Source organism: Narcine bancroftii, chromosome 6 (assembly GCF_036971445.1).
Source record: "Narcine bancroftii isolate sNarBan1 chromosome 6, sNarBan1.hap1, whole genome shotgun sequence".
Classification (NCBI taxonomy): Eukaryota; Metazoa; Chordata; class Chondrichthyes; order Torpediniformes; family Narcinidae; genus Narcine; species Narcine bancroftii.
In genome coordinates, this window is record NC_091474.1 from 33,450,245 (window position 1) to 33,472,524 (window position 22,280).

Genomic DNA, 22,280 nt, shown 5'->3' on the forward strand with positions numbered 1-22,280 from the left:
AAATGCCCTTTCTGCCCACGAACACCCGATGTTTATGTGTCAATATCTTCACTAAAATGGACTCTAGTGTGATATTCACCTCAAAATGTGCTTTGAATGCACATGTAGTTTTGGGACTAAGCCAGCTTTCATAGTTCCAAATGGTTTATGTCTGACTTTTGCACCCACCACACGTCTAATGCAAAGGTATTGCATGCTGCAAACTTCACTCATTCAAAGACTAAAACCATGGTGACAATAATTCTGAATCCATTATGAAATATTCTTCTGCAGTCGACATCATTGTTCTCATTGTCTTTGGTGCCAACTTCTTGAAAGATTTATCCAATTGTTCCAGTCTGAAACAATTTTCTGATGACCCTAGAAATATTGTTGTTCAGTCAAAGGAGGCTGAGAAGATTTAATTTCAGTCCATAAAATGTAAGCAAGGTGAAAAGGAAGAACATATATCTATTAGTGGAAATGCTAATTGATGAAGGGAAAAGAGGATTTAAAGAGATTAGTAGAGAGTTTAGATGGGAATTTGAGGAAAAAGTTTTTAATCTTTGAATGACACTGTGCTGTAGGAGGTGGAGCTGTTGACTTGTTGATCCAATGACCCTTGGATGCTGCTGTGCGCTTCGTATGTTCTCCCTGACAACATGGCTTTCTTCTTGAGGCAGATGTTTCCTCCTGCTTGAGAAAGTGAGGAGATGGGTTACAAGAAAAAATAAACAATGGGTGAATGGGATTATTCTGCCATCAAACTTGAACTGAATGACTTGTATTTATGTTGTACAAAAATCACAAGATCACAATATATAAGAGAAGAAGTAGGCCCATTGGCCCATCGAGTCTGCTCTGCCATTCTAATCATGAGCTGGTCCATCCTCCCACTCAGCCCCACTCTCCAGCTTTCTCCTTGTCACCCTTGATGCCCTCTCTAATCAAATAAGTGCCAGTCTTTGCCTTAAATACACCCAACGACCCCACTTCCACAGCTGCCTGTGGCAACAAGTTGCACAGACTCATGACCCTCTGGCTAAAGAACATTTTTTGCCTTTCTGTTTTAAATTGACATCCTTTTATCCCAAAGTTATGCCCTCTTGTTCTAGAATCCCCTACCATGGGAAACATCCTTGCCACATCTACTATGCCCAGGCCTTTCAGAATTCAAAATGCCTCTCTGTGGTCCCTTTTTATCTTTCTCTACTCTAATAAGCACAGCCAACAATCATTCCTCATGTGCTAATCCTTTCATTCCGGGTATCATTCTAGTAAATCCTATCTGAACCCTCTCCAAAGCCAGCACCTCTTTCCTCAAATAAAGCACCCAAATAAAAGTACTGTACACAGTACTCCAAGTGAAGTCTCATCACTGCTTTATAGAGACTCAACATTACGTCCCTGCTCTTACATGCTATTCCTCTAGAAATGAATGCCAACATTGCATTGCCTCTTCACTGACTCAACCTGGAAATTAATCTTTAGAATATCCAACATGAGATCTCTCATGTCCCTTTGCACCTCAGAATTTTGAAATTCTCCCCATCTCAATAATAGTCTGCCCATCTATTTCTTCTACCAACATACATAACCATACACTTTCCAACATTGGATTTTATCTGCCACCTCTTTGCCCATTCTGAGTCTCTCTGCAGCCTTTTGGTATCCCCAGCACCACCTGCCCTACCACCTATTTTGCTATCAACTGCAAATTTAGCCACAAAGCCATTTATTCCATAATCCAAATCATTTATAATCAACATAAAAAAGAAGTGGTCCCAACACCGACCCTTGTAGAACACCATTGGTAACCAGTAGCCAAACAGAATAGGATCCCTTTACTCTCTGTTTTCCGCTGATCACCCAATCCTTCCTGTAATTCCATAGGGTCTTTATCTTGTTTAACAGCCTTATTTGTGGCACTTTGTTGAAATCCTTTTAAAAGTCCACAAACACAACATCCACTGCATCTCCCCTGTCTATTGTACTTGTGATCTCTTCAGAAAATTGCAATAATTTTGTCAGAAATGATTTTCCTTTAAGGAACCATGTCTTTTCATGCACCTCCAGGTATTCTATAACCTCATCCTTGACTCCAACAGCTTCCCAACCACTGAGGGCAGGTAAGAGGTCTATAATTCCCTTTCTGCTGCCTCACTCCGGTTCAGTGGAACCATGCCAGAATCTATCGATTCCTTGGAAATCTTCACTAAAATGTGGAAAGAATGTGGATTCAATGCCTAAAGGGGTATTGGAGGCATAAGCTTTCATCAGATTGAAAGAGTGTTCATTATCCACTGTAACTTGCAAGGTCGTGGGTTATTAACTAGAAAGTGTATTTGATAAAAATTGGAAGATTTCCATGCATTCATGTTATTATCATGTTGCTTTATGTGAGAAATTCCCATCACAAAAAAGTTCTCACAAAACAAACTTCTAAGCAATGCAAAGTGAATTGTCACATAAAGCTAAAATATTTCAACTAAATATTATGACATAACTTGACTGCTTTCCTTGCAATGGCTTGATTAGATCATCTCCATTGATGCATAAATAATATGATCAAGATAGTTGTTAAACTGAGACATATATGCTTCAAACTAAATTGTGCCTGCTCTCTCAGAGTGATGTTGCAAGTTGAGCCATAGCATCATAGAACTGGGTTCAATCCTGACGTCAAGAGCCGTTTGTATGGAGTTTGTAAGTTCATGGAGTTTGCACGTTCTTCCTGTAATCATGTGGATTTCATCTGGGCGTTCCCATCTCCTCCCATATCCTAAAAACATGCTGATCGCTCAGTTAATTGGCCACTTTAAATCGCCCCTAATGCTTAAGAGAGGAGGAGCTCATGAAAATGTGCAGAGAATATAAAACATAGATTCAAGATTCCTTTATTGTCTTGTAATAAAAGCAGTGCAACTTTAAATGGAATTTGCTTTCGACTGCCTTTAGCACCTCTTAAAGTCGGAGAAAGAGAAGCAAAGGTGAGTCACCTCAGAGTCACTGAGTGTCCATGGAGTCACCTCCCGCAGCCCCTGCAGCCACACAGACGTCAATCGAAACCATCAGCAGCCCAAGCTCCCAATCCAAATCTCCAACGCGATCAGGAAACTTCAGTGCCCTCGGCACCCTCTCGCACGCCAGTTCCAATACCTGGTACCCACTTCAACCAGCCTCGAATCAGTCTCCAGCAGTCTGCAACCTGGTGCAAACCCTTTGATTGCAGTCACTGGCGGGTTCCTTGCCTCGAATCACCAACAATCCGCCACCTGTGTCTTGTTCAGCAGCAGAACCCCTCACAGGTTCACTGAGGTTGTCACCATCCCCTGGATGTCTCTTCTTCTTTTTCTTGAGCGGGGTGGTGGTGGAGGTGGATGTTCTCCCCGTTTTCTGGCAGAATAGTGATACCATTGCCTTCTTTAGCACAGTCCAAAAATATGTAATTGAAAAAGTCATACTGCTTCTGCAGAGTCTCATGGCTGCAGGTGATCACAGGTGCCATCATCTAGGGTGCAGACCCAGTCGTCGCAGAAGTTTTTAAATAAAATCCACGTCGGCTTCATTAACAAGCCATTTAAAACCTGTATGGAGTCAATGGCAGTTGAATTAAGATAGTATAATTGAGTGGTTGACATGGATAGAGGGCAAAAGGGCTGTGGTGCATCTATTCTATTAGTCAATTTGAAAATAGATCAAATGAATTCAAGTCAAGTCGTTCATTGTCTTTTGATGGTACAAGTATAACCCGACAAATCAGTGTAGTAAAAATGATCCGTGGTTACATTTATCCCTAGTTTACAATGATCCCTGGTTTTCTGCTGAATATCTCTCCCTCAGCCAATATTTTTCAAACATAGTTTACAATTACTCGGTTCTTAGTGAGAACTTGAAAGGAAATTGAGTGCCACGTTTTTGCACGATCTCAGTAACTATTTCCTGAGATCTATGGGGCCACATTTCAATGCTGAACAGCTAAGCAATCCTGAGGGCCTGTTTTATGATTCCACTCCTGCTTTCACTTAAATGTTACCAGTGTATAAATTTCTTTATACATTCCAATTAAGAATCATGGTGCATCAGCAGATAATCCCAGCTACTTCAAGTATGACTTTTTCAATTACATATTTTTATACGGTGCTGAAGAAGGCAATGGTCTCACTATTCTGCTTGTAACTAAGCAAGCTATATTTAAAGTGAAGAATAGAAAAGGATGTCAAATATCTTGAGTTAACAGGATTTACAAAGCATTTAGAGGCCCTTAGAAATACAGACATACAGTCTGGCAACAAGTGCTTTCAGCCCATGAGCCTGTGCCACCCAATTGACTTACACCATTGTATGTTTTGTTGGGCAGGAGGAAACCAGAGTCCTTGACTGAATTGTGAAACATTTTTTTTCCCAGTAGAAGCAGGTGAAGAATACTTGAGTATTAGTATGGTTAGTATCAAAGTCTGTCAAAGCATTTTTACAAGGCTACGGAGAAAAGAGAGCTGTGTGGAAATAGAGAGTTGATAAGAGAGCTGCAATGAAATGATGAGTTGAATGGCCTCCGGTAATGTAACAATTCTATGAAGACACAAAAGGGAAAGCCCATGTATCTTTCCCATGCCCTGACCATGTTGTCTCTCTGTAGGCTGAGGTGTGAGCTGTAGCATTACAGAACAGGCCTTTCCAACAACTCATTCATGCCAACCAAGATTTCACTGGGTTAGTCCCATTTGCCCCTTATCCTTTTTCTATATGTATCTCTGCTCAAATGTTTAATTGAGAAATAATGCATATGCACCTCAACCTGGTTGTCATGACAGTTAAGATTATTGAACTTGTAAGAAAGAATGAAATCAATATTGTCAACATGCAATGAATCTGAGTGTTAGTTTTAGTGAGGTTGGAAATATGTTGACTGAAATTTTTAAAACTAGTGAAAAGGAGTAATGACCGTCATGTAGTTCCCAGTATATTTTGGGCTAGGTGTAAAAGGCAGACTGTAGACTCCAGATTTTTAAGAAAGGAGGGAGAGAGAAAACTTTTGGACCAGTTAGCCTGATATTAGTGGTGGGAAAGATGCTGGAGTCAATTATAAAAGATGAAATAGTGGTACATTTGGATAGCAGTAACAGGATCAGTCCAAGTCAGCAAGGATTTATGAAGGGGAAATGATGCTTGACTAATCTTCAGGTATCTTTTGAGAATGACAATGGACAAGGAGGGCCAGTAGATGTAGTGTACAAAGCCTTTGGTAAGGTCCCACATAAGAGATTAGTGGGGAAAATGAGAGCACATGATATTTGGGGCAGGGTACTGATATGGATAGAAAATTGGTTAGCAGACACGGAAACAAAGAGTAGGGATTTCCGGCTCCCAGGCAGTGACTAGTGAGGAACAACACGGCTCAGTGCTGGGACTGAGATGCATTAATGATTTAGATGAAGGGATTAAAAGTAACATGAACAAATTTTCAGATGACATAAAGTTAGGTGGGCAGTGAGAAATGCAAGGAGGATGTTATGAGAATGCGGGGTGACTTGGACAGTTGGGTGAGTGGGCAGATGCATGGCAGATGCAATTTAATGTGGATAAATGTGAGGATATCCACTTTGGTGGCAAGAACAGGAAGGCAAATCACTATCTGAATGGTGTTAAGTTAGGAAAAGGGGAAGTACAACAAGATCTAGGTGTCCTTGTTCATCATTCACTGAAAGTAAGCATGCAGGTACAGCAGGCAGTGAAGACAGCTAATGGCATGTTGGCCTTCTTAACCAGGGGAGCTGAGTATAGGAGAAAAGAGGTCCTTCTGCAGTTATACAGTCCCATGGTGAGACTACATCTGGGATATTGTGTGCAGTTTTGGTCTCCAAGTTTGAGGAAGGACATTCCTGCTATTGAGGGAGTGCAGCATAGGTTCATGAGGTTACTTCCTGAGATGGCGGGACTCACATGTTGAAAGATTGGAATGACTGGTCTTGTATACACTGGAATCTAGAAGGATGAGATGTCTGATTGAAACATAGAAGATTTGGACACTCGAGGCAGCAATCATGTTCCCGATGTGGGCGGGAGTCCAGATCCAAAGGCCACAGTTTAAGAATAAGGGGTAGGCCATTTATAATGTTGGGGAAGAACTTTTTCACCCAGAGAGCTATGGTTCTGTGGAATGCTCTGCTTCAGAAGGCAGTGGAAGCCAATTCTCTGGATGATTTCAAGAAAGAGTTCTTAAAGATAGCAGAGTCAAGGGACATGGGGAGAAGGCGGGAACAGGGTACTGATTATGGATGATCAGCCATGATCACAGTGAATGGCGATGCTGGCTCGAAGGGCTAAATGGCCTACTCCTGCACCTCTATTTCAATGGAAAATAATTTGTCTCATTTGGATTTATGCCAAATTTTCTTTCATTCACTAACATTCACATCAAAATGAGGATTGGCATAAATATTAATAAACTGTTGAAATCAAGCCTTTTCCTCCCTGTCCTGCACGATTTCTGCCAATGACGGGGATGGGGCTGAAGGGTTCGATTATTGGCCCCAGTCACTGAAGGATACATGCAAACTTGATTTTGTGGAAATTACGCACCTTTTGGAGTTGAAAAAAAAACATGGTGAGTATCTGAGACTTCAGTTCAAACACTGGCACTCATGCAATCCCTTGCTGTTCCACTGAGGAATCTGTAAATTTTGAACTCACTGCTCTGGAATGAGCCTCTTCTTTCTTGGAGATGAGAGTCAGAGGCAGGCAACCCCAAAGACACCTGTAGACATGGCCTTTTCCTTTCCCTGTATTCACCAATGAATTCTCAAGCTTTCTTGAAGGTTTGAATTTAAATCATCAAAAGTGCTAAGGTGATAACATGAAGGATTTTAAATAACTACCACCAGTTTGTCCAAATGGCTGGAATTGGGGCTGAGGTTTCCACTTATTTATTAACCTGAAAATAGCATTGAGCCTTGACAAAGGGACTATGGATTTAGGTTTTTGAAGGCTTCTGGATATCTGGGGAAATCCACAGAAGTGGAAGCACTTGGAGGAGCAGCACAAATTAAATGTTGATTGGTTGCACCGCAATTTTCTCCACAATGTGCTAAAAGCAGGGACAGAAAATTGCTATCGATACTTTAGAGACAGTAATTGGTTGATAATGTAAAAGCCACCTGGTGGCACTAGTCACTTGAAAAACACTTCCCTATTTTGTAACTAAAATAAGAAAGCATAATCCTGGCCATCAAAAAACATTAGAGCAAATAGCATGATGACAAATCAAATATAGATTGAAGTTCACTGTCTCTTGTAAGATTGAAAAAAAAATTAGGTCTTAGAAAATGTTTCTCGGTACAATAAGATTGTATCTATTCACTTCTAACGTTAGAGTTCCCTAGGTGCTTCACAGATAAATAACAAATTAAAAGGTAGATCTTGGCAAGTTTAGATGATCTCTTCCATTCTTATGAGCCATCACTGCCACTCCTCGTCAGAACCAGGTACTTAGTGCAAAATAGATCATGGAAATGGGGTCAAACTTCCCTGAAGGATTCCATATCACTATAATTTAATGGCCACTGCTTCCATACACCTTGTTTTCTGCATCCTTGGCCTTGACTAATGTCCCCATGTTTAGTCTTATAATTTTAACTGTTTTGAGCATCCAGCTTTTAAATCAATTACTGGAAATATATCCATCAGTCCACTGTTCGAGGGGGGTCTGTCAAAAATATTTAAAACATTTAAATACTTAGCCAAGGGTGTGGTGGCGAAGGATTGGAGGGTAGCTCATGTTGTTCCATTATTTAAGCCTCAAAAAGTAACCCTGGAAATTACCCAGTGAGCCTGATGTCAGTAGTAGGTAAATTATTTCTAAGAGATTGGATATACAATTATTTGATAACCAGGGACTGATTAGGGACAGTCAGCATGGCTTTGTGCATGGTACATCATGTTTAACCAATCTTATAGAGCTTTTTCAGGAGGTTACCAGGAAAGCTGACGAAGGAAAGGCTGTGGATGTTGTCTACATGGACTTTAGTAAGGCCTTGACGAGGTCCCACATGGGAGGTTAGTCAGGAAGGTTCAGGTGCCTGGAATCCATGATGAAGTAGTAAAGTGCATTCAACAATGACTGGATGGGAGAAGCCAGAGAGTAGTGGTTAATGATTGCTTCTCAAACTGAAGACCTGTGACTAGTGGTGTGCCTCATGGATCACTGCTGGGGTCATTGTTGTTGGTTGTCTATATCAATGATCTGGATGATAATGTGATAAATTGGACCAGCAAGTTTGCTGATGATACAAGATTCGAGGCGTTTTGGACAGCAAAGAAAGTTTTCAAAACTTGCAGAAGGTTTTGGATCAAGTTGGAAAAGTTCCAGATGGAATTTAATGCAAACAAGTGTGAGGTGTTGCATTTTGGAAGGTCAAACCAATAAAGGACATATATGGTAAATGGTAGGGCCCTGAGTAGTACAGTAGAACAGAGGGATTTGTAGTAGTACAGTAGAACAGAGGGATTTGTGAATATAGATACATCATTCCTTGAAAGTGACAGCACAGTGGATAGGGTTGCAAAGAGAATTATTGTCGTATTGGCCTTCATAAATCAAAGTACTGAGTACAGGAGTTGGGATGTTATGTTAAAGTTGGATAAGACATTGGTGAGGTTAAATTTTGTGTATTGTGTGCAGTTTTAATACCATAGAAAGAGTTCAGAAAAGATTTAGTAGGATGTTGCTCAAACTTCAGGAATTGACTAACAGGGAAAACTTTATTCCCTGGAGCATAGAAGAATGAGGGGAGATTTGATAGAGCTATTTAAAATTATGAGGGGGATAGATAGAGTAAATGTAGATAGGCTGTTACCACTAAGGGTTGGTGAAATACAAACCAGAGAACATGGGTTAAGAGTTAAAAGGGAAAAGTTAGGGAAACCTGAGGGGGAACTTTGTCATACAGAGCATGGTGGGGTGTGGAATGAGCTTCTAACTGAAGTGGTGAATACGGGCTCAATTTTAACATTGGAGAGTAATTTGGACAGGTATATTGATGGGAGAGGTATGGAGAGCTATGGACCAAGGGCAGGTCAGTGGGACTAGGCAAGAAAAAATGGTTCATAGACTACAGGGGCTGAAGGGGCCAGTTAATGTGCTGTAATGTTCTATGGTTCTAATACTACCCTGCAAGTTTACCTCCCTTACTTTTTGTTTTGTTATCCATTCAAATGCAATCATCATAGATGAAAATTTCTTTGTGCTTCGGCACCAAAATATCATCTATATGCTCGGAGTAAATATAGTGATGTAAAAGAAGTTAAAAGGGGAAAGTTTTGCTCTTTTGCTTCTCTTTCTCTGATGGCAAGGCGTGGCTTGTAGCAGAATAAAGGCTATCTTGCATAATATGATATTTCTGTTTTATTACAAGACAATGAATAGTATCTCATCTAATCTGATCTGATGAATCTGAAACAAATGTATCTGCACTTCAGCGGTAAGGTATCAGTTGTGAATGAATCACCCCTGCATTCTATCAAACAGGAAAAAGGAATGTGTGATGCTGTTTCTTTTAGTTCCCCGAATAGTGGCAAGTATTGCAGATGATGTGGACAGAGATTTATGGGGCAAAGAGACAATTTAGCACTTGGATGGAGGATGCAAGCCAATAAAAGAGTTCCTGTCTCTGTAGATCCAAGCAATTGCTCTTCAAAAATGCTTTCACTAAGGATCAATTAACAGCCCTTATATACAGTAAAACCTTGGTATCCGACATGGGGATTGGTAGATGATGGATAAGTGAATTTTCCATTCCTCAAGATTGCTTGCTGCATGACTGGTGAAGTAACGGCAAGGTGTGGCAATGTTAAACTTCTGTATTTTATACCTATTTATTTTCCGCAATTTTTTTGGTGGTCGCTTTTAGCTACTGGTTGCATGAATTCTGGAGAACAGGGGTTTTACTGTACCAATATTGATCGTAGGTGTTGGTTAAACAAATTCAAGAGATCCTTGTTACACAACATAAAGCTTCAAGGTAAGACAGAATATGTGGAGCATGAGTCTGCAAGTATATACCCACATGAACTTTCCAGATTTAATTGGGAAAAGAGCTGAAAGCCCAAAACAAGAGTTCAATGCAAACATGACTGCCCTTATGGATGAAGTGCATGCAAAAATGCATGTCAGTTTTAAAGGCAGAGAACTGGACATTTGAATTCAAGGCAGCAAAGGATCAAATATTGCCTACCCTCTGCAGCAATGCTCCAGGCTTTCTGGTGAAGCCTACACCACTGCCTAAAGCCATTCATCCCTGTATATTAAAGGGGGGGAAATAACAATCTTTTTGGACAGCCTGAGCAACTGCACCACTGTTTATGAACTGTTCCATGATTGTCTTGTGCACAAGGTTAATAAATATCTTCTGAAGAATGATCTGGGCATCAAGGTTCCATTCGTTGTTAATGAGCTAGGACACCCTGAGGAATTGGATGTTGCATACCCTAATGTTAGGGTGGAACTGCTTCTCTAATCCTGTCACTACCTTTTAAAGCATATTATCCAAGTCACATCTTCTCCAGGGCCTGTGAGGTAGCAACCTTGAAGCTCAGCAACGATAGATGGTGTACAATATTGCCAACTCTATAACATGTAAGTCACTTGATGAAGTGAAAACCAAAAACCAAGAAAACAAAGTGAAGCTGGAGGGACACAACAGGTCAGGGAGCAACAATGGAGGGAAAAATAAGAAAGTCATTGTTTCAGGGCGGGACCCGTTAGTCTTGAAAAAGAGTCCCAATCTAAAATGTTGGCCATCTATTTCTCCCCATGGATGCTGTGTGATCTACTGAGTCCCTCCAGCTTCTCTTAGTTTGCTCAGGGTACCAGCATTTTCAGTTGTTGCCCTTCTCCCAAAACTGAACAGACATTGGAAAAAGCATTGCCAATTATTTTGAAGATGTTAAGGAGACTGTGCACGAGGTTGGAAGTTCATGGGATTTGATTGTCTTGCAGAACTATGACAAAGAGGGAGGAAATTTGCGATTTCCCCCCCCCCTTTATTATTGTGATTTGTTATTTCGATGTATATGAGCCAGTGAGGGAAAACGTGGGGGTTTTGTTTTCATCTCGGTAAAATATGCTCCATCTGCTTCAATAAAGGCAGACCACAGACAGGTCAACCAAAGTTCAGTCTCTTGTAGATATGTCTCAGAATCTGCATGTGCAGTTCTATAACCTTCCAAAACTATGACGCACCATATAACTCAAGTTTTCTTACAATATTGAAGGCTGAATGGGGACCTTGATTAGCAGCTTCTGTGATTGCATCTGAGATATTCAGTACTGGTCTGGTCTGTCTTAACCCTTTGGATTCTGGCCATTCATTAATCTTTTATAATATATACTCCCGAATGGATCCCTGGGTAAGCTATAGTATGATCACCAGTATGAACCAGCTGGTGGATGGGTATAAAAACAGTCCAGAAGAAAGGGAACACAGAGAATAAGCATAGTAGCCCCTGAAAACAGTGATACGGAGTGCAAAGAGTTAACAAAAGCTATACTGGTGACAGAGAGAATATAGCAAAGGTACACTATTTTGATTCCTGGAACAAGAGAAGGCAGATTTGTCTGAAAGAGTGAACCCTACAACACAGAAATGCACCCTTTCTATGACAATCTTGAAGCCAAATCTCATTAGGTTTGTATTCGTCTCTGCCTTTCCATTCAAAGTATCTGTCCAAATGTGCCATTAAAGCACTATAATTGCACATGACTTGACATCTCCTCTGGCAGCAGATTCCAAATAACCTGGCACTCTCTGTGGGAAAAACCTTACCTCTCCAATCTCCTACAAATTACTTACCTCTTACCTTGAATGTGTGTGTCCTGGCCTACCCCACTTGAGTCTGACTATTTATTTTATCTCTGCTCTTCATCATCTTATAGGACTCTGAATGGTCACCACTCTATATCTTACATATCAGTGACAATAAACCCAGCCTATCTAATCTCTCTTCATGAAAGCAGCCCTCTATTCCAGGCAACATCTTGGGAAAAGAGGTAATGAAAGGAGATCACGCAGACTGCTCTTTCAGTTCCTAGAGTTTAAAAAAAATTTGGTCAAATTGAAACCTACAAAATTCTTACAGGTTAGACCTGGGATTTATTTCTCCCCCACTCCACCCCACCTCTGCCCGATCCCTACCCCCTGACTGGAGTGTCATGATTATAAAATCAGCCATTCAGGAATCAGATTAGAAGAAATTCCTTCATTCAAAAGGTCATGAATCTTTGGAATCATTGACCTGTGCTAGTGTCACAGAATAAAATAAAGGCCAGTGGAGACTCAAAACAGAGACTGATATATTGATTGATTAAAGGAATAAAAAAAAGATGTTCGTGGAAAAAAAATGTGGCATTGACATAAAAGATCAGCCATGATCTTTATTAAATAATGGAGCAAAAACGAGGGGCCAAATGAACTACTCCTGCTTGCATTCTTGTGAGGAAGTCATTGTTTTTAAATAACACTATCACTACAAATCAGTGTATTTTTATTTAATGTTCCACATTCACTTCACACTTGAGCTCCATTTCAATTGAATGATTTAGGGAGGATTTTGTAGTTGCACATTCTTTTTTTGCGAACAGTGTTCTTTATTGCTCATTTTCCCTGTGGATCACACAGTGACCTCATTGAAGTGGGTCTGTTGTTATTAACTTCCACCTAGGGCTTTGTATCACAAGCAGATTGAGCTGCCAGACCTGAATCGGAAATACTTTTCACAAGTTAAATTACCAAAAAAGCTCCCTCAGAAGCTCATATGGAGCCTGTGGTGCAATGAGAGGTAGATGTGGGATGTCTTTCGCAGAAGAGGTGAAATATGAATGTGAGGTTGTAAAAGTCCTGGGGTTTCACCCTTTTGATTTGTACTTGAAGAATAGACATGCGAGAGGGTATCTGCTTCATGTGGAACCATTCTGTACAAACAGATTGAGACAGTCCAACCACTAAAATGAATGCAAAAATGTAGTGGAGCTGTGACAGTGCATTATCAATTTATTCCTGAAAAATGAAATGAAACAAAAAATTGCTTTTCTTTCAGTTATTGTCATTTTAATTTCAGATTCATTGTTCAAAATAACAAATTTAATCTTTCATTAGATTTCAAATCCAGCTCAATTTAAATTCGTCTAAATCTTATGACAAGATGGTTCAGATATGAGTCTTGTTTATTGGCATTGTTTCCAAGGTCTCAGGCCTGGAATATAAATGAGGTCGATAACACTGAGTAAATCTCAGAGATCGAAACCGGGTCATTTATATCCCCAACCAGTTCAGACTGATAGGTTTCTGATGGACACCAATTAAAAAATTGAATTTTTATGAGAATCCAGTTATAAATGTCCCACTTCAAGATAATAGGTTATCTGATTAGTTCAATTCAATTTCACAGTTTGCCTTTGGTAGATTTAATCCCACTACCTGCTTGAACTGTCTGCCTTGTGGTAACATTGAAATGGTCATCATTTATTTGCATCTACTCTCAGACAAGCTTCTCCGATGGCAGAGATGGGAAATGAAGTCCTTCACTGGATCACAATCCTTTGTGTTACCTTCAATCCAACCATGCCTTCTTAAATATGGAGACCAAAAATGACGCAATAGTCTGCGTACAGTGTCTTATGAAGTTGCATCAAAACTTCTCCACATTTATACTTCACACCCTTCACAATGAAGGCCAATATTTTACTAGCTTTGTGATTTTACTCCTTCTGTCTGGTCCCATCACTTTTTCTGTTTCACATGCTGGAATCTTCAGATATCCTTTTTTTTTGTATTAACTTTTCATTCTTCCTACATATTTTCCCTCTTCGCACTGCATCTGTCAATTTATTGTTCCCTCGTTTAATTCATCCGCAATCCATTTCAGACTCATTGAACCCTGACACCTTGCTAACCCAGCTATCTTTCTATTATTTGGCCATGATACATTTAGACCTGCCAATCAACTCATAATGAACAGTTGAGGACCCAGTATTCATCTCGATGCCACCCAGATGGTTACTAACTTGAAAATTGCCATCTTTATATTTTCTGCTATTTTCATTTTTTTTAATTTAATTTAGACATAGAGCATGGTATGTCCCTCTGGCCTATGAGGCCATGCTGCTCAAAAACCCAAATTAACCTACAACTCCTGTATGTTTTGGAGAGTTGGTGGAAACCAGACCACCCGCAGGAAACCGCACAGACATGGGGCGAAGGTACAAACTCTTAACGGACAGTGCTGGATTCAAACCAGTGTCGCCGTCATTGTAATAGTGTGCTAACCGCTACCCTAACATTACTGTCTCTCCAATATATTGGCATTTATATTTCACTCAACACCTTAGGTAAAGCCAACTAAATATCCATTTTTACTACATCCACCCATTTTCTTTTATCCACCCTGTGGGTTACACTCTCAAAGAATTCTAACAGGACTTGATCAAACATGATTTTGGCTTCATGATTCAGAATGATTGACTGATCATTTTTTTTAAATACCCTGATATTACCATTACTTGGATTTTCCCAGTGGGAGATATGCACCTTCTGAAGGGCCTGACAAATACCCAACAATAGGCCCAGGCCCGAAATGTTGGTTTTTCTTTACTTCCTGTGGATGCTGTGTGACCTACTGAGATTCTCCGGTATGTCTTTTTATTGTGTCCATTCCTTCTTGCTTTCTGTCCTGCTCCTTTTCTGAATGGTGCCCTTGCATTTGTGGTTTTGCAATTCTCTGGGAACTCTTCCAAACTCAGAAAAAGTTTGTGGACTACAACCATCATTTCCATTATTTCTGCACTCATTTCCTTTCAGAACCTAGAATTCATGCAACCAGGTCTAGGCAACTTTAATTTCATTGGAATGTTTTGTTCTATCTCACTCATGCAAGAGTTTGTTATCAGTGTCTCCTTCCCTCCAGCCCTTGATTTTCCATATTATTAAAATATTTTAGGTGTCAGCTCTCAAAAAAATAGTTTGGAATCTCTGCTGTTTTGCTATTTCCCACAATTAATTCCCTCTTTCCTCCTGTATGAAACCATTGGTGTGTGCCACTTCAATATGATACTATTCTTAACCTTCTTATTTAGATTCCTTTGATCCTTCCCAAATAATTCTTTTTCCTTGTAGAGCTTCTGCTCTATAGATGTCTGCAATTGGCTGTAATTTACAGCCTTTCTCTGACTTACAAACCATGCGACTTACGACCATCTGTACATATGAATGAAAAAAAATTAATGGCTGCATTCTTACAATAGTAAGCGCGGTAAGCTCACTGAGGAAGATGGTGAGCAAGAAGAAAAACCCATCCCCTACTGATAGAATTGGCAATCAGCCAAGGAAGACACTCAATTTGGAAATCAAAATGACTTGATTTATGACTCTTACATGCTACGCTAACATACTTCCCACTTGCGTTCATTTTGCAATACTAGCAAAATAATTTTGAAAAGTAAATCAAAAAAATCTGTAGACACAGTGGTTGAAGTAAAAACAGAAAATGCTGGAGAAGCTCAGCAGGTAAAACAGGGTCCTTCATGTAACATAACCAACATTTCGGTCTTGAGCCCTTCATCAAAGTATAAGAAAATGCCAGCAGGCGTCTGAACAGACAAGTAAGGGGGGAGGGGCAGGAGGTAATAGGTGGAGACATGAGAAAGGTGAGAGCAGCAATGAGGGGAGGAGGGATGGCTGGCAGGGGGAGGGAGAAGGGGGGAGAATGGGAAAGACAGGAAAGGGGGAAGGGAAAGAGAAAGAAAAAACAAGCAGGTTTGATAGAAAGCATCTGGCTGGAGAGTGTCCAGACAGAAAATAAGGTGGTGTTCCTCCAGTCTGCAGGTGGTCTGGACAGCCATGGACAGACATGTGAGTCTGGGAGTGTGACTTAGACTTGAAATGGTTGGCTACTGGGAAGTCACTGTTGTTGTGGACAAGGAGGAGATACCCAGCGAAGTGATCTCCCAAACTGCGATCAGTGGCATTTCTAGGGAAAATGGCGCCAATGGCAAGTACTGAAATTGCGCCCCCATTCAAAATTATCTACTTCAACCCTTCACCCTGTAACCATCCTTCTATGCCGTCATGCCATTCACTTCGCCTTCCCTACCTGTCCTCGCCACTGTAGAACCCTAAGATACTCATATACAACGTGGTGTTGGACATATTGAGATATTGGAAAATAATCTACACCTTAAAAAACATGACAGTCATTTCAATATTAAAAAAAAACCTCTGCCTACTTCAAAGGCTAGCATTTGCTGAATGAAAGCACTGAGTGGCGTTCTCCAGGCTGGAGTGGAGTGACCAAAATTAAAGGAGTTCAGTGGCTGTCACCATCCCCATAGGTGGCCTCTCTTACCTTCGGCAGAAAGGTGACTCTTGGCGCTGAGCACCCAGTGGAAGAGAAGCAAAAGGATGCTGAAACCCACCCTCATACTCATCCTTCAGCACATTCCTCAGCCTTGGCTCCAACAGGGGACAGGGGAGGGTTTAGAGTCAGCATCAGGAGCTCAGATGTGCAGCTGTAGGCTGAGGTGAGGGTTCAGAGTTGGGCATCGGGAGCTCCAGTGACAGGAGCTCCTGATGCTCGATTCCAACCCCTCTGCTCTGCTTACTCCACACCGGAACTCCCGTCACCTGACTCTGAACTCTCTCCTCAGCCTAATCAGAGCTCCCAATGCCTGATTCCTGAATCTGTACACTCCCCTTGGCCTGCCTACACAGGAACTCCCAAAACTGTTTCTGAACCCTCCCCTCATCCTACTGCACACTGGAACTCTTGGCGTCCTACTCTGAACCTTCCCCTTGGCCTACACCAGAGCTCCCAATGCCTATGTCCCAACCTCATACCCTCCCCTTGGCCAGCATACACCGGAGCTCCCGACGCCAACTCCGAACTCTCCTCTCAGCCTACTATCGCTTACGCACTCCGAACTCTCCTCTCAGCCTACTATCGCACACGCACACTAGATCATTAAAGAAATCAAAGAAGTGAGGAAATAGTGAAAGAGAACCTGTCGTTTCCCTATTTCCCAACTGTAATGGACCAGGATGGAATGGGAGCCATTGGCCATTACGTTAAAGTTGATACTATTCAATTTTGTGTCTTTGCTGCAGTTTGGTTTGGCACGTTCTGAGTCCCCTCACACCAGTATGTTGTTATGAAAGCAGTTGTTGAGAAAAACAGAGCCACTAAGTTTAACCCCACCACCAACATAGCTCTACATTTCCTAGTAGTTTTCATTATGCCCTGAACTGCTTGTCACCTATCAGGAGTAGAGGGCGTGTCTTCACTGACAATGCAAACACCTGGTATTTCTGGTCTGCATTGAAACCTGGTAAACAATTCAAAGCAACACTGTGCATCCTCCACTGCCGCATTGGGAGTTAGAATGGGTGTGGGGGCAATGGACAGCTGGGGCTAGGGGCAAGGCGAAGACAGTGAAGCCCCCTTCAGGTCACGCCCAGGGCATGTGCTCTGGCTGCCACACCCTAGATATGCCTATATCTCCAACTGGTCTCTCCAATGTAGAGAACACCACAAAGGGAGCACCGGATGCAGTAAATAAATCCTGTGGATATGCAAGTAGAGTGTTGTTTCACTTGAAAGGCTTATTTGGGGCCCCGAACGGTGGTGTGGGTGCAAGTGTTGCACCTCCTGTGGACACAAGGGGAAGGTGCCCTATGGTGGGCAATGGTTGGGGAGGGATGTGTGTCCGAGGAATCACGGAGGTAGCGGTTCCTGCAGAAAGCCGAGAGGGGATCCTGTAGTAAGGGTTGGAAATTCCAGTGGATAATGTGTTGGATGCGGAGGGTGTAGGGTGGGTATTTTCCCAGTTTACTTCAGTGAACTCAATCATCATACCATTTTAATTGCCACAATCTAAGTTTAGGACAGCTGATTTGGATGCATGTTGAAAATTCTATCCTACCGTGATCTTTCTTTCCTGTAGGATTCTTTCACATGATATCATAGATGAGTGGTATCTTATCACACTATAATCTGAAATAGCCTGCTCCTAGTTTGGATGGTGTTCTAAAAGCCCTCCCAAATATAATCTGTGAACTTAAGCTCAAGACTAATCTTGCCAATTTGATTTATCCCATTTATATTACATGTAAAATCCCCATAGTTATTGCTAACCCTTGCTTATAATTCCCATGCCCGCTGGCAATATATAGTCTTTCTTGCAGTGTCGATGCTGTTTTCAGTCTGCGTACTTTCACTAAGCCACCTTCTAGAAAACATTGCTTTAACTAAAAGTGCAGTCAAGCAACAAAGAACAATAAACAGTTGATGTAAGGTAAATTTAGGTAAAAATATTCTTACATAATATCCTTGCATTCTACAATGCACAAGAAAGGAGGTGAAAGAAATAAAGCACAAAGGTCTGCAGTCACCGTGGTTGAAGTAAAAATGGATAAACAGTGTCCTTTATGTAGCAAAGATAAAGATACATTAACTAACGTTTCAGGCTTGAGCCCTTCATCAAGGTTGAAAGATTGGAATTTGATTGTTTAACTTGTACCACTTACTTTCAATAAAATCCCAATACTTCAACTTAAGTTATCTGAGCCAATATATGACATTAAAAGGTGTAGTAGAAAGTGACTGTGATGGATGTGTACATAAAGTTTAAAATATTAAAACATTGGTATTCAGCAAATCTGTTGGATATGTAAAGGGTTCTACATGGACTGGAATTTGGTTGGCAGTTAGATACTGGAGTTTCCATCAAATTGGAGATTTGGACAAGGCTAAAATAGTTTTGTAGATTTTTTAAAAAGCATGTTAAGAATGACCCTGAATTTCTGGGCAAGATGAAATAATGTCAGTGCTAAATAAGAGGACTGCAAATAGCAAAGTTCCTCAACATGGTTATCCAAATGCAAGAAAACCAACAAGGTTGGGTCAGATACAGCAATGAGCTCTCTGAACCCTTCTCCATTAACAATGGCGTGAAGCAAGGCTGCGTTCTCGCACCAACCCTCTTTTCAATCTTCTTCAGCATGATGCTGAAACAAGCCATGAAAGACCTCAACAACGAAGACGCTGTTTACATCCGGTACCGCACGGATGGCAGTCTCTTCAATCTGAGGCGCCTGCAAGCTCACACCAAGACACAAGAGCAACTTGTCCGTGAACTACTCTTTGCAGACGATGCCGCTTTAGTTGCCCATTCAGAGCCAGTTCATCAGCGCTTGACGTCCTGTTTTGCGGAAACTGCCAAAATATTTGGCCTGGAAGTCAGCCTGAAGAAAACTGAGGTCCTCCATCAGCCAGCTCCCCACCATGACTACCAGCCCCCCCACATCTCCATCGGGCACACAAAACTAAAAACGGTCAACCAGTTTACCTATCTCGGCTGCACCATTTCATCGGATGCAAGGATCGACAACGAGATAGACAACAGACTCGCCAAGGCAAATAGCGCCTTTGGAAGACTACACAAAAGATTATGGAAAAACAACCATCTGAAAAACATCACAAAGATTAGTGTATACAGAGCCGTTGTCATACCCACACTCCTGTTCGGCTCTGAATCATGGGTCCTCTACCGGCATCACCTACGGCTCCTAGAACGCTTCCACCAGCGTTGTCTCTGCTCCATCCTCAACATTCATTGGAGCGACTTCAACCCTAACATCGAAGTACTCGAGATGGCAGAGGCCGACAGCATCGAATCCACGCTGCTGAAGATCCAACTGCGCTGGTTAGGTTACGTCTCCAGAATGGAGAACCATCGCCTTCCCAAGATCGTGTTATATGGCGAGCTCTCCACTGGCCACCATGACAGAGGTGCACTAAAGAAGAGGTACAAGGACTGCCTAAAGAAATCTTTTGGTGCCTGCCACATTGACCACCGCCAGTGGGCTGATATCGCCTCAAACCGTGCATCTTGGCGCCTCACAGTTCGGCGGGCAGCAACCTCCTTTGAGGAAGACCACAGAGCCCACCTCACTGACAAAAGACAAAGGAGGAAAAACCCAACACCCAACCCCAACCAACCAATTTTCCCTTGCAACTGCTGCATCGTGTCTGCCTGTCCCGCATCGGACTTGTCAGCCACAAACGAGCCTGCAGCTGACGTGGACATTACCCCTCCATAAATCTTCGTCCGTGAAGCTAAGCCAAAGAAGAAAGAAGAAGAAATAGCAAAGAGCTGGGAAATACAAAGAGAGACAGCAGTTTCGACAAAAACAAAACAACTCTGATTTCTCAAGCAATATTAAAGATTGGAATTTAATAAGCAAGTCCTGATATGCTTAGTCTTGATCAAAATGATGGACATTTTTTTATAATGTCCGGAAAACTTTATTACAGAAATTATCTGCACAAGGCACTTTATTAAAGTCAATCTTTCACATAATGGATGATGATGCCAGAATATTTTATAAAACACTTCAGCGAAGCAACTCTTTTGCTGAACTATTTGTATCACTTATCTTCAATATTTCAAGTTGCCATACTTTTAAGGACCTGAAGTAAAGATGAAGTATCTCATCAGCTTCTGGATTAGAACAAAAGACTGGTTAGTAGAATTCCTGTCTGTCAGGTTCTGAGTGTTCAATGGCTGAAAAGAAAACTTAAATGTGATCGCGATTCAAAATAAAGAGGTGGGTGGGGAAGAAGGGGGATGCGATGAACATGATGATCAGCAAAAGCCATAAAATATGGGATTTGAAACTTTGACAAATTAAGCAATTTGCCAGATTGATTTACTTCCATGCTTTAATGCAGCATTTGCAAAGGTATTTATTTTTTTATATATATTATTCTTGAATTTTGCTGTAGCTGCTTACTGGATAACTTAAATTTAATGTCTGATAATTTCACATTCTTCTGATGGGAGATAAAGCTTAGTTAAGAACATAGCAAAGAAAGCTTAGCAAATGCTCGGTTAGTTGTTGTTTTATTTTCCTTAATGCCATTAACAGTATATTCTAGACTCACGGCCTTAATAATTATCTTCAGTTCCTGAGCATTAAGGTAATTTGTAAACTATTTTTCAAAGTGTGTTATCCACATTTTTAATTAAAACTAATACCACATATGTGAATTAGTAAGGGATTGCTTAAGGTGGGATGTGGGTGGAAAGAAAAAGTTTGAAAACCACTGTTTTAATTGACACTTTATGTGCCCAGTTTCATGACTCCAAAGGAAATGACAATTTCTCAAGCCAAACATTTCAGTAACAATTGGGTCTAGAGCAGTGATTCTCAACCTTCCCTTCCCACTCACAATCCCTTACTAATCACAGAGCACCTACGGCATAGGGATTACTTAAAGTGGTCTGTGAGTGGAAGGAAAAAGGTTGAGAACCACTGGGTTAGGGGGTTGGGAGGTATAGAGTGACCTGAAATCAGGTCAATTGTAATTACACTGTGATATTCTAAGGAATAGTGATGTAACTAAAAACAGAAATAACTTTGTTGAAATCATATTTTATAGGAATTTTTTGGTTATTTTCAGGATTAGTGATCTGGTTCGGGGACACCAATTCTCCTGAGCTTAAAGCCCTCCAAAAGTTTATGGATCCAGCCCAGGACATCAGAGGCAAACCCCATCAGGAACATCTAGAGGGGGAGCAGCAGCCATCATCAAGGATCCACACCATTCAACGCACACTATTTTTTTGCTGCTACCATCAGGAAAGAGGTATAAATGCCACAAGACTTGCACCACCAGGTTGAGGAACAGCTCCTACCCTTCTTCCTCAACCTCAAACTCAATCACGGACTCTTACTTTTGCACTTTATTGATTTTTTTTCCTCCTCTCTGTATTACACAGTCAATTGTATACATTTGTATATTTGTTTACCTGTGTGCATTATGTATGTTTCTTTTTGCTCTACCAATGAGTTGTCATTCTGTCTGGCCCACAGGAAAAAGAATCTCAGGGTTGGATGTCATTTAGATCCCAGGCAATAAATCTAAAATGCATGCGATTTCATCATCTTCACTGCTGCAACTCAATTCTGATGTATTAGGCCAATTATTGAGTATCAATAAATTTTCTCTATGGTATTTCCAAGTTACAACATCTACTCTGACCTCAACAAAATCAAAAGAAACATCCTATTTCAATTGATTCTTCGTTTATTGCTTTGGCTCCAGCTGGTTTACAGCAAGACATTCATAACAATGCAAGGAAATTATCAAGAAAAAAAAAACATTACTCAAAGAAATTAAACAACCCATCCAGTTTCGTAAAGCCATAGCAGTCAATTCAGATTCCATTCAAAAGTAACTGCCTAAGACTG

The 22,280-nt window shown here is 41.0% G+C and overlaps 1 long non-coding RNA gene across 1 annotated transcript in view; it reads left to right on the plus strand.

The window, feature by feature from the left end:
• Positions 1-22,031, plus strand: part of LOC138737487 (uncharacterized) — a 35,006-nt gene extending 12,975 nt beyond the window's left edge. Inside the window, exon 4 of the long non-coding RNA XR_011340968.1 lies at positions 21,490-22,031. This is a non-coding gene — a long non-coding RNA (uncharacterized lncRNA). The remainder of the gene's footprint in view (positions 1-21,489) is intronic.
• The last annotated feature ends 249 nt before the right edge of the window (positions 22,032-22,280 follow it).